The sequence below is a fragment of the Furipterus horrens genome, unplaced genomic scaffold (assembly GCF_987537825.1).
Source record: "Furipterus horrens unplaced genomic scaffold, mFurHor1.1.pri manual_scaffold_3, whole genome shotgun sequence".
In the NCBI taxonomy this organism is placed as follows: domain Eukaryota; kingdom Metazoa; phylum Chordata; class Mammalia; order Chiroptera; family Furipteridae; genus Furipterus; species Furipterus horrens.
In genome coordinates, this window is record NW_028327173.1 from 45573930 (window position 1) to 45586740 (window position 12811).

A 12811-nucleotide genomic window follows, 5' to 3' on the forward strand; every position below is an offset into this window, starting at 1 on the left:
TGGAACTGGGGCCCCAGTCTTCTCATAGTTCATCCATTTGATCTTTTCCATAAATAAGTATATGCTAAAGCAGGTAGTTCTGGGGATTGTTATAATATGCAGGTTAAAAGTTTGGAAAAGTGTTAAGTTGGACTTTGGAGCTTTTAATATACAAATGAGTCTGGTAAGTTTGCCAGAGGACCCCCGCAATGATGTTGCAATCTTTCCTCTACAGCAAAGATTTCAGGTGTCACAGGTCACAGAGTCAGGGCAAGAGACTGGGAACTGCCCACTCTGTTCCTAGAGTGTGAGAGATGTGACAGTAGAAAACAGACACACTGGGACTGTGCTCCTAACACCATGTCCCCTCTGGGGGTGGCTGAGGACACTGCCAGGTGAGGGGAAGTCTTAAGTAAGTGAGCATTTGGCGAGGACGAGTGTGGAGAGCTTGCTACTTGGGTTGAAGCCACTTTCTCACTCTTAGATTGAATTGAAACCAGTTGATGGAGTCGCAAGGTAAAGGCAGAAGCAAAATCTACATCAAGACATGATTTTTTGATCCTTTGATCATTCATATAAAAAATAAAGACTGAACCAGTAGAATATAATTCTAGGACCAGCTGGCCTCCCTGGAATCAGTGGATGCAAATCATTAACTGTTGTCTAATTAATACCGCAAAGTCACATTTTCCCGTGGGATAGAGGGAGTCTCAAGTTAGAGCGGAAGGTGAAACTATAGTATAGTCAAAATGATCCTTAACATTTCTCAGGAAAGCACTACATTGGAAAACAAAGCATATAATACAATACGTCTTTAAATACCAGGGGCAACTAGAAATTTTTGCCATGGGCCACCTCTTTTGCTATGCAGTGAGGGAAGCTAGGAAATATCAGTGTTATTCTGGGTGCTATGTGTCAAGCTAAACATTGGGGGTATCAAGCTAAATGAAAGGGAGCCTTGATGTTGAAAAACACCCAACAGTCCTCACTCTCTTAAATATGTTTTCCAAATTTGGTGAAAACCACTCAGTCATTTTCAAGTGATACAGAGATAAAACAGAAACTTAATTTTCCATACATAAGTAGATTTTTGGAAGAGACCTTGACTATCATTTATTCTAACTTCCATTTTAGAAAGCACCCAAGGCACAAATATTCCCATTGTGGAGGACTTTAAAAATAAACTACTTAATTGAGATACATTTCACACAGCACAGACACTTCACCCATTTAAAGTGTACAATTCAATATTTTTTAGTATATTTGCAGTTTTATGCAACCATGAGCACAATCTAATTTTAGAATATTTCTATGACCCTAAAAGAAGCCCAGTGTCTTAGCAGTTTATCCCTCTTGCTCCCCTATGCCTTCAAACCTAAGTAAACAACCACTAATCTACCTTAGGTGTCTATAAATTCATGTGGATGGATTTTACATGGACTAAATGTTCAGTTCTGGTTGCCAGGCAGAGGAAGTTCACTTAGCAAGTGAAGCTCCCAGAAGCACAAGAAGCAAAGGCAGAAGGTTTGTGTCTAGAACAGGCTACTGAGCATGGTGTTCTGCACACTGGAGACACACAGTGGAAAATGACCCCATTCTCAAGACCAGTTGAATGGGAGAATGTTGACACACACATGAAGGCGGTCACCATTATCTATTATGAGAACTAAAACCTAAAGGAGAAGAGGTGGCTGTGGGAGTGCAGGGCAGGAGCACTTGCCCCAGCCTGTGGTGGGGTAGTGTGGCTGGTGAAGGCTTTCTGTGTGAGGTGAGTCTGTTTTTCTCAGCAGACTTACCTGTTCAAAGCAGACCAGGCTGTCAAGAAAAGGAGGAGAAATTTCTCCAGGAGAGTAGCTTCTTTTTCATGAGTGTAAGCAATCAGATTTCCTTTTTTTTTTTTTTTTTTTACAAACATATTTGAACTTATATATCCAAATTAGTATTGTATCCTGCCAAATCACCACTCTGGGAATGGTACACTTACTCCAGCGATGCGTCTCGGGCTCAGAGCATTTTGAAACTCCTCTATGGGAATTATTTCTCAGCCAGTCAGTTTATGGGTCACTTAGGAAAACCAGTCACATTATTTTATAGTCATGCCTCATTTTTCACCTAAAACGATGTAACAAGATTTGATCACCCACTTTATTCATTAGACATGACTCCAACCAATTTTTGTCTCTTTCCAAAGTTCAAATCTATTCTCAAAGGATGACATTTGTTATGACTGAAGTCTTTCAGAGAAAGTGCCACAGACTGTAAAGACAGTTGCCCAAAAAAGAGTTCAAGAAATGTTAGTGCGATATCAGCATTGTTTGAATAAGTGTGTTGCTTCCCCAGGTGATTGTTTTGAAGGAGGTAACATTAATTTAGATGAAAATACTCTGTATAACTTTAAAATGAATTATTGTATTTTATACTGTTCAAGCCCACTGCCCTGTCAAGAGGGTCTTAGAAGACAGTTCGTGCTGAGGGAGATTCTGGCCTCTGCTTTCCTCTGCGATCTCCCATGGTGGCCTGGGGACAGAGTGCTTTTCTATTCCGGTAAACATCTAAACATGCTCTGGTTAGGTATTTAGAAATTGTACACAATGGGGAGGTTTGCTGAAACACAAGTAGACAAAGTGGCCCTGACCCAAGATGAGAGTCCTGTCACCTCTAAGCCACAGAACCAGAAATGGAGAGGTTAAGCCTGCACCCACCTGATTCCATGAGATTGTCCCATGGTTGCAAAGAAGCTAGAAAATGGAGCTGGGATGGCATAACTGGGTGGAGATGGGGAAAGATCTTTTGCTTTGGTAGGAAAATTGTTGTTACACCACCTCTGCAGGACTTTGAGAAATGCATTCTGTGGAGCAAATTGAAATCCATTAAAAAAATCCCAAGACAGAAGGGAAATTAGTGTAGAAAGCTCAGGTGGAATTGGAGTAAGGTTGACACTTGTCATGAAAGACAAACTGTCCCTAAGCTGAGCTGCACAGTTGGTGCCAAGCCTTCTGTAGTTGAATCCATGAGAAAAACACTTACCACACAGTTTAGCCAGTTCCCCATGTGTAGATTTGGTATAAAAAGACTAATAATAATATCTACCTTGAAAGATTCATGTGAGGATGAATTAAACTTTGTGAGGCACTTATAGAGCCTGACATTGTGTTTAGTAAACAAAAGATTATGATGGTTCTAGCGATTATTATGATTACTCCAAATGCTGATGCTATCGGAGGGCAGAGGGAGGTCTTCTGTGTCTGCCACCACCCCCACCACCTACTCTGTCTTGGTTCATACAGTATCTCTAGAATTTGTCCAGGGAGCTAGAGATTCACAGTTGCTGTAAGTCTCAGTCACAGGCCCATTGATATCAGACCTTCACCTTGTTGAAGTCATGAGCTAGCAGTAGAAAGTTGAAGATGGATATTTTAGCATGAGCCCAGACCAATGTCATGTTCCAGATGGGAAGCTATAGGAAACGTCTGCTGGCATTGCTGGACTGCATGGATTTGTTCAGGCAAAAAGCATTGTTGAGCACTCTTTATGCACCAGGCATGTGTGAGATGGTTGGGGATGCGAAGATGAATAAGACAAAGTCTTAGGATGCTCATGCGAGTAGAGGAGCGTCTGTGGGTAGTTACAACAACATGGTATGAATACTGGAGTATTAGTTACTTCTGGCTGCTGACAAACGACTACCAACTGGGTGACTGAAAATCACAGAAATATATTTTCTTGCCATTCTGGAGACCAGAATCTAAAATGAAAATGTTTGCCTCTAAAGACTCTACAGGAGAAATCTTCCTTGCCCCTTCCAGCTTTGGTTGGCTCCAGGTGTTCTTGGCTTTGTGGCTGCCTAACTCCAATCTCTGCCTCCACCTTCACATGGCCTTCTCTGCGCGTCTTCTCTTCTGTCTCTTTTAAGGACACTTGTTATTGGATTCAGGGCCCTCTTCGTTACTGCATGTTGGTCTCATTGCAAGATCCTTAACTTAATTACATCTACGAAGACCCTTTTATCAAATAAGGTCACATTATCAAGTTCTAGGTGGAGATATCTGTGGGGATGTGGGTGGGAGTGGCTACTATTAAGCCTACTGACAACTGAATGAGAAGAGGTATTCAGCAAATCATGGGAACACAGAGGAGAGCCACCCAACCCCACCTTGATGGGGAAGAGAACAAGGATGTTTTCCCAGACCAGGTGATTTTTGAGGCAAATGCAGAATGATAAAGAGGAATCAGGGAAACTCTAGTGAAGAGAGAAGTGAGAGCGGAGGCAAGGCACAGTCACAGGTTTAGTGCATATAGCTAATACCTTTGTTGTCCTACTTAAAATTATACTAATGGCAATAATTGATGAGAAGATTCCAGAACTCCACGATCCACAGTGCTTCTGTAGACTCTTGACATAATGCCAGATGGAAGACATGCCACTTGGTGTCTCCCTGAATCTTACCAAATAACTTGAGTTCACAGTGATGCATTGGAATTGAAGGGTTCAAACTTCAGTCGTACAATTTACTGTGTAGTATCATGTATTCTGCTTAACTAATCTAAAACCCAGTTTTCTCACTTGTAAAATGGGATTAATTCTAATATCTGCCATACCCGAGAGTTTTATGAAAATTAAATAATGGGCGTGTGAAGGTTTTGGGAACTTGAAGGTACAACCCAAAGGTGAGTTGTTAGGGATGTTTTGAAATTGCTTCAGGAAAGTCACCCCACTGGACTAATGTCAGCCCCCTGCCAAAACAAATCTCAGCATGCAGTTTTATCTCGCATCTCTCAAAGTCCAAAGCACATATGGCTAAAGAATAACCAAAAAGTAAAGCTACCATGCCATTTTGAGGTTAGTGGGATGTCAAAATCACTTCTTTTACAATAGAATTTTATTGCAGTATAACTCTGGTGTCTGACAGACTTGAATTTGGTTACTGGATATGCTGTGTATTAGCTGTTTCATCTCAGGCAAACTTCTTGAACTCTTTTTCTTTTTCTTTATTACTGGTAAAATTAAAATAATATGTCATAGAGGTGTGTTTAGGAAATAATATGTCAGAGGTGTGTTTAGGAAGTAATAAGATAATGCATAGCCTAATGCCTCACACATAGCCATAGTGAGCGGCTGCTACACGGGACAGTGGGGAATTTGATGGGAAATACAGACACTTTAAACACCTCTTTGCTGATAGTCCCCCTGCCACCTAGCACCTTCTCAGTTTCACTTCTCTTCTCAGCTGTGTCATGGCCTGTCAGGATGCTCCACACCTGTTAGCCTCTAAAATTCAGGACAGAGATGTCTTTTGTATAGAGTGTTTCCTGCCCAGGGCCTGGGGTGGGGGACCTGTTCTGCATAACTTTAGGTTCTCAGTAGTATGTTATCAGCCCGATAGTTGTTTCCTCTCAAAAGAACATAGCGGCCAGCCCCCAAATCAGGAGAATTGCTCCTGAGTAGCTTAAGTACTAGTCAGAGTGCCTGGTGTTTACATACCATGTCTACCCATGAGGGTTTTAGGGTGAGGGTTGCTTGAGTCTGCTTGCTTCAGCAGCTTCTTCTGAACACTATTTGAGGGGGTACTTCCCATCCCTCAAACATGTACTGACCATTTTCTCAGTGCTCTGCATTTGGGGCGTACACAATGCATACAGTGGCCAGCTCCTGTGAAGCTCCCCGTTCAGCGGGCGTTGCAACCTAGTGTGACAGGTGCCACCTTGGGTGTTGTTGGGAGCCCCGGGTGGTCAGAGGAAGCTTTCAGGGGAGATGAATTCGAGCCTTGTCCTGAAGGATAATGAAAAGGAAGCCAGGAAGAGTGGAGACATTCTAGGTAAAGGAAGCTGCACAGGCAAAACAAAGAGGCCATTGTGGAAAGTAAGCCCACAAGCTGAGACTTTAAAACAGAGCTGTCCCAGCTCCTGCATGACAGGAAGGGAGGAGGGGGAAGGGCAGCCAGTAGGGAATTATCACCACACAGGTCCTTAACCCCTGAAGCTCTCTTTTATACAGAGGCCAACCTGAGACCCAGTCTGGCCCCAAGGGAAGGGAGACTAAGGTTAACAAGCCTAAAAAGCTATTTATAAGGGGAACTGGGTCATAATATTTGTCCAGTAACACAGTAAGGCTTTATCAGTGTGCTGAGACTTAAAAAAAAAAATTTTTTTTTAAAGATTTTATTTATTTACTTTTAAAGAGAGGGCAAGGGAGGGAGAATGACAGAGAGAAACAGCAATGCGAGAGGAATACATTGATTTGTTGCCTCTTGCATGCCCCCAGCTGGGGACCTGGCCCACAACCCAGGCATGTGTCCTGACTGGGAATCAAACCAGTGAGTGACCCTTTGGTTCACAGGTTGACGCTCAGTCCACTGAGCCACACCAGCCAGGGTGAGACTGTCTTTTTTTTTTTAAGTTTTTAAATTAAATATATTGAAATAACATTGGTTAATAACATTATATAAATTTCAGGTGTACAACTTTATAATGCGGCATCTATATACTCTATTGCGTGCTCACCACCAGAATTCTAATCTTCTGTCACCACACACTTGACCACCCCTACCCTCTTCGTCCCCCCACGCCCTTCCCCCCCGCTAACCACCACTCTTCTGGCTGTACCTGTGAGTTTGTCTGATAGAGGGCCAATGACTGTCTGCCACAAAACTCTAGGGAGCATGCTTTGCCTTGCATTCCAGGAGAATGGGGCCCCCCCTAGGGTGTTGCAATGCCGCTGGAGCCCGTTAGTGGGCCAGGCTGTGGGAACGCTTGCTTGTTTTTCTATTTTCTACCACAAGAGGGAAACATATAACCATGAATGCTCTGAAAATCAATTCCTTAGATAGACCCACTTTTTACCAGGGCATTTTAATACATAGTTCCTGGTATTAGCCAGAAGACAGAAAATATTCTGTTAGCTCCACATGAGTATTCTCATTTGGATTTAAATGAAAATTTGTTTGAGGTTCTTCCAAAAAGAAATAAGATAAAAGATGTATATATATATGAATTTTATATGAACAGTATCAATAGCTATTTTTATAGGTGAAAGTGGTTGAATATTGGTAATTTCTAATAAAACAGGAGTCCTCCTCACATGTGCATTATGTGTGAAAGAGATTAATAAGCCCTAATAGGATGATATATGTGGATTATTCTTTATTGTTAACAATAAGTTAGCGAGATTGTTTCTAGATTGAACCACACAAATCCAGAATGGCATTTATGGAGGTGGAGAGTACCTTCCATAACTTCTCTCTTCTGAGAACTCATAGGTCACTTGCAAGCTCACAGGTTAGCACCTTTTACACCATTTTTAAATGATTTGTTGGCTCACCTGACTCTTCTTTTAGATCAAAAGTTTCTTGACAACTTGAGTCTGTCAACTTCCCATGGTGCACAGCGCCTGGTGATATGTATGCAGTAACTGTTGGGTACTTGGATGGATAAACAGATGAACAACATACTGACGGATGCTGAAGGATGTAATACTCTGAGGCAGCTGTGTTGTTTTCAAGTTCAAAATATGCTTCAGTAGTCTTTTTGAACCTGGGTTTCTGTACAGCTCCAAGCCATCTGGCCCTTGTAATTCTTCTGGCCTCGTACCTTCCTTATAGTTTAATGTATTTTCTTCTCTAAAGAACATTTCTCAACTCTATTAAGATGCACATACCTGTAAATAGGTATGAAACACAGCTATACATTTTTCAGGTTGATTCAGGGCAATAATAAAAGCCAAGGCTTAACACAGGGACAGTGACAGAAACCCAATCAGACTCCAGTGAGCCACCAGGAGGACTGTATCATAAAGCTCAATGGGTGTCTCCTGAGAGCCAAGTGCGGGGTGCGTAATTGGGCCCCATCAGAGCCTGAGATCAGAGGAACCTGTCTCTCCTGTCTGTTTATTTCAGCACAACTACTTCATTTTCCTCTCTCTGCTGACATGCTTGTCAGTATAAGTTGGTGGTGGTCATGGTGTGTGTGTGAGAGAGAGAGATCTTGGTTACAAACCCATTTACTCAAACTCCAGTGATTATTTTGAGCTTATAAAGCAAATATGTTTATTTACTTTTTTAAGTTTTTTTGTCTAACAAGCAAAACTTTGAAAGTATTCTAGCTGTTCTCATACAGTCTAATAATGATAACAGTAGATACTTGTGTAGGGCATCCTATACCAGCCCTGGATTTAGAACTTTCTGAATATTACCTCATTCAATCATGACTGCACCAAGTGAGGCGGTGGGGTGGTGGTGGTGGTGGTACTGTTATTCCCCTCATTTTCCTAGATGAGGCATTAGAAGTACAGAAGGGTTAAATAACTTGTCAAGATCACACAGCTAGTGACTGGCTGAGCTGGGCTTCCATGCCTGTCACTCTGGTTTAGAGCCCATTCCCCAAAATATTACAACAAACTGTGTGCATCTGATGATTTAAACTTATAAATATAGTACATTCAAAGTTTTCTTGAATGTTCCAAAAATGTTTATAATTTTGATAAAATCCTCTTATCAGCTTAAACTTAAAATCATAAGTCAAAATAAGTTACTCAACTACACATTATAAATTGGATTCACAAGGCTGATCTGTCAAACTAATATTCCAGATATACCAAATATATTTAGATTTTCTTCTGAACTTATTGCAAAAATATTAATACTGTAAGTTTGAGTTATTTTTTCTATCTCCTATGAGTTTGATTTACTTTATCTGGTCTGTATTTATTCTAAATCTTTCTGTGTTTAAAAATGCCCACTTCAAAACCATTCTCTCACCCCAGCAATTAGGAGTTACCTTTCCAATTGGATTGGGGGTGACATTGTCAGCTGGCTGAGGTGCATGTTGGTGGGAGATTTGGATATGGAACGACCCGGGTCTAGAACGGCTGTGCCAATTTGGAGTCTTAAGTGGCTTGTGTTCAACCATGTTCCCTAATTCTTAATTCTTATGTCTCATGAATCTGCAAACCCTACCCTCTTGTGGAGATTCATCTAACCTATTTCCTGCTTGATCCTATTCTGAATTTTCTTCCAATTCTTCCCATCCAGGAGGCCCAGAACTCTTCAGAGGTGACTAAATGATCCAGAGTTGGATCCCGCACAGCTCACGTGTATTCTCATGTGCTGTCCGGCTGTCAGTCACAGTTCCGTAGAGATTCTCATGACATGACTGTCCCTGCCCCACAGCTCCTGGGTTTTCTTGTCTTCCTAATATAAGGACTAACTGAATCTGACTAGTTAGTAAACTTTTGTGTCCTAATTCTAGATTGCTAGGAGAGAAACCACGACTCATCCAGCTTTGGTTAGGCGCCCACCCCTGGTGATCAGGGTCTGGCAGCAGGATCCTGTAGTAGCAACGTGGGCCCAGGAATATACTCTTGTGAAGTGGGGTGGGAGCAGTTTTCAGAGAAGAGAAGGAGTGAGTGGAAGACATTATGTGGAGAAAGAGTCAGAAGAAGGAGAGATGTTTGGGTAGGGTCTTCATATTGGAGCAAAAGAAAGCCCAGCAGGGCTCAACTGGCCCCAAGACTCAAAGTTCAGGTCATGTGTAGGAGGCAAGCAGAGGAGCATCTCTGGGCAGGGTCACACTGGCCAGGTGAGGAAGGAATCCTTTTTGCAAGCTGTGGTTAATCTTTTCCTGTCTCTGCTTCTCCAGGCTATTCAGTGCACCACCAGAGCCACTCAACTTTCCAAAAAAGTGTATGAGTTTATATTCCTCTTGCTTAAAAATGTCCGTGGCTTCCGGTGCCTACAAATTAATCTTCAGTGTGGTTCATGAGACTCCATGACCTTAGCCCAGTCTCACTGCAACCTCTCAACAGCCAGAACTCCGTCCACGCACCTCTGGGACAGCACCACCCCTGTGCTATGATGGTTTCTCTGGTATGAGCTTGTTAAGAACAAAGGTCTGTCACCTTTTTTCCTATCCCTGCAAAATTTCTGTGAAAAGAATTTTCATATTATTACATCATTTTGTAGTTTGCAGAGGCTTTCATAGACATTCCGTGAGGTCATTTTTACAAAAACCTTGGGAGACAGGTATTATTATCCCACTTTAGAGGTGAGAATCGGTAACGTGAGGGCCCTCACACTTAATGACAATTTTCTACATGCCAGACATAGTACTGAGTGTTTTCACGTATGTTACCTGATTCAATTCTCAGAACAACCTTGAGAGCTATCCCCATGTTATAGATTCAGTGCAGTTGAATGACTTGCTCAAGATTGTACCTCTTATGCATTGTAGAATCAAAGAGTTGAGCCCTGGCTGTGTGACTCCTAAACCTTGTGGTTTTTGCACTATCCTGCAGTGCCTACCCTGGGGCTGGCATTTAACAGCACATACTTGTTTACTGGAGAAATGAATGACTGTTTCCCAGCTTGTCTGTCCTGCCCCAAGCAGTCAGGGGCAGGCACCTGCAGCCAGTCACAGGCTCAGGGCTCTGGCTGGGGGTCTGATGTCCCGGCTGTTTGTAGCTCAATTAGTAGCTTTGTTTCCAATGCTTGCACCTAGAGACAGGGTTAGCAATTCCATCCTCTATGCCCATTCCTATGGCATTTGCTAAAGGAGGACTCGGTATGAAGAGGTGAATCTATTTAGGCCCCGAGTCCAGCATTCACATGAGCCCTGGGACATAATAGTTAGCTGCCCAATAAATATTTATTGACAGAAAGAAAGATAGAATGAATGAATAGTCTTGGCAAGTCTACAGTTTCTGCTGTGTTCTACTAGGAAGGCATCATTGATAAGCAGAATAGGAACTTGAGTCTTTGCAAGGCCGGGAGAGAAGGGGTTCATAACTCTGCCATTGTGAAATTGATCGGACCCAAGACCAGTATGAAAGTTCCTTGTCTGAAGGGAGTAATCCTTAAATCCCCCATATGGTTTAAATGTAATTTGTGTCATTGTGAAGGAGTACTGGCAATGCAGGCGAATTCATTAGGCCAAATTGGGTTCGCTATGCTCGACAGTAACGTTCCTGAAGATGAAGTTCAACCTTTGCTGGAGAGCTAAAACAAATGAGTTTCTTAATAGCTGCCCCACTTAGGCTGGGAGTCTGAGGAAGCTTAATGTTTTTAATGCCTCTCCTTTTTTACCACACTTCACAGTCCATCTAACATTGCTGCTTCTGGTAATATTTTTATATGGGGTTGAGTACTTTAGTGTCCATAAAATTATGACTCAGGCCCATTTTTAGAATAGAAGCTTTTCTAGGGCAAGGATTATGTCTTTTTCGTCCTGGTTCTGCATATTGACAAACACCATGAAAGACATATGTAGTTGCTTGAAACCATTACTCTCTGTTTGGGGGTACAGAACTCTTTCCTTAGAATCTTAGATTTGGCGTGCACTTAAATCACTGGGTGCTCATCAACATGTGCAAGAACCACAAGAAATGGGAACCTTCCCCAGTCCGTGCCTGGCTGTAAAGCTGGCTTACCTGCAGGGAAGTAACAATGCACATGTGCCCGCACAGGCGTTCCCATCCAGCAGGCGGACGCTGGGTTTGCCTAGTGAGCTCCTTCTGTAGACAGGCAGGACCTCTCAGTGCTCGAACACTGCTCTCTATTTCCACTTGTGTTAAATAATTTTTTAAATATGAAGATGACCAACTGGGGAGGTTCATTTAAAAGTCTTGAAATGAAGAGGCAAACAAGTAATGATTCCGAGGTGGCGTATCAGTATTTGGAAAGTTAAGACTGCAATAGCACCAGCATTATTAAGCTTGCAATAACTACTTTAGAAATATTTTTGTAACCTTTAAAAATTAGAATAATTGCCTTTGGAAGACTTTCTGGATCAGCCACTTTAGTTAAAAACTGGCACTAGGTCCGAGAGGAGGCTTAATTCTAGAAAAGTGTAGCTTTCCAACAGTTACAATGTGAAAAAATATTTTTAGAAACAAGTTTTGGTTCAAATGAACTCACACTGATAAGCTGAGGTGTCCCAGTGTCTGATGAGGACACTATCTTCAAGAAAAAAAACACAATCATTTGCCATCCTTTGAAACAAGATCTATTGTTGGACCCCAGGCTGCTAATGAACCCACTTTTCTGCGTATATTTTTTGTGTTGAATATCTATTTGGAATTTGCATACTTATGCCTTGGTTCCTCATCATTTCTCATTTTATGAAACCAATTAACCACAAACTATAAATAAAATAAATAAATGTGTGGAAAAAGACCAACAAAACCTTATTCTTCTAGTTTCAGAAAGAGCTTCACCAGGACAGTGGCAGACCACCAGCAGAGAGCATGCGGGGAGTGTGTGGGCTGAAGGGCGCTGGTTGGTTGGTGTTGGAGCGCTCTTGTGACCAAGTAACCCTGAATCTACCCTGGGGTTTCAAGATCTCATTAAGAAAACTAGCAATTACGTGGTTGGTTGCTCTGTTATTCCCAATGAAAAGATTATTGGGTTGATATTTCATGAATCTGGATCTATTATTAAATATGTCAGGATGCATGTGCGGGGCTAATTTGCAAGCCTCTCTAAAACCAGAGGAAACCTGGCACCGAACTTAAAACGTATGAATTGAAAAAAATGCATCATAGGATATGTTGAAAACAGTGGGTATGTAAACTATTATTAATGAAGCAAGCTTACTTCGTAAATTAATTTTAAAGAATTTTTGTTTTAAAAAAAATAGGAAGCAAAAATAAGCTATAGAAAGTAATTGTCTTGTGGCCAACTGGTTTACTTTGTAAGCATCCCTAATAAGTCCACCAAAAGCTTGACAATGGAGCTTAATTAACAACTTCTGCTGAACCAGATAAAGAATACGCCTGTATGCATTTAAGTAGGTTTTTAATAAAATCTCAGAGATCAAATGGGGTTGCATATCAAATTTATTC

At 41.7% G+C, this 12811-nt stretch overlaps 1 protein-coding gene across 1 annotated transcript in view; it reads left to right on the top strand.

Moving 5' to 3' along the window:
* Positions 1-12811, top strand: part of PGM1 (phosphoglucomutase 1) — a 53653-nt gene that overhangs the window by 6515 nt on the left and 34327 nt on the right. The gene's annotated exons all lie outside the window — the stretch shown is intronic.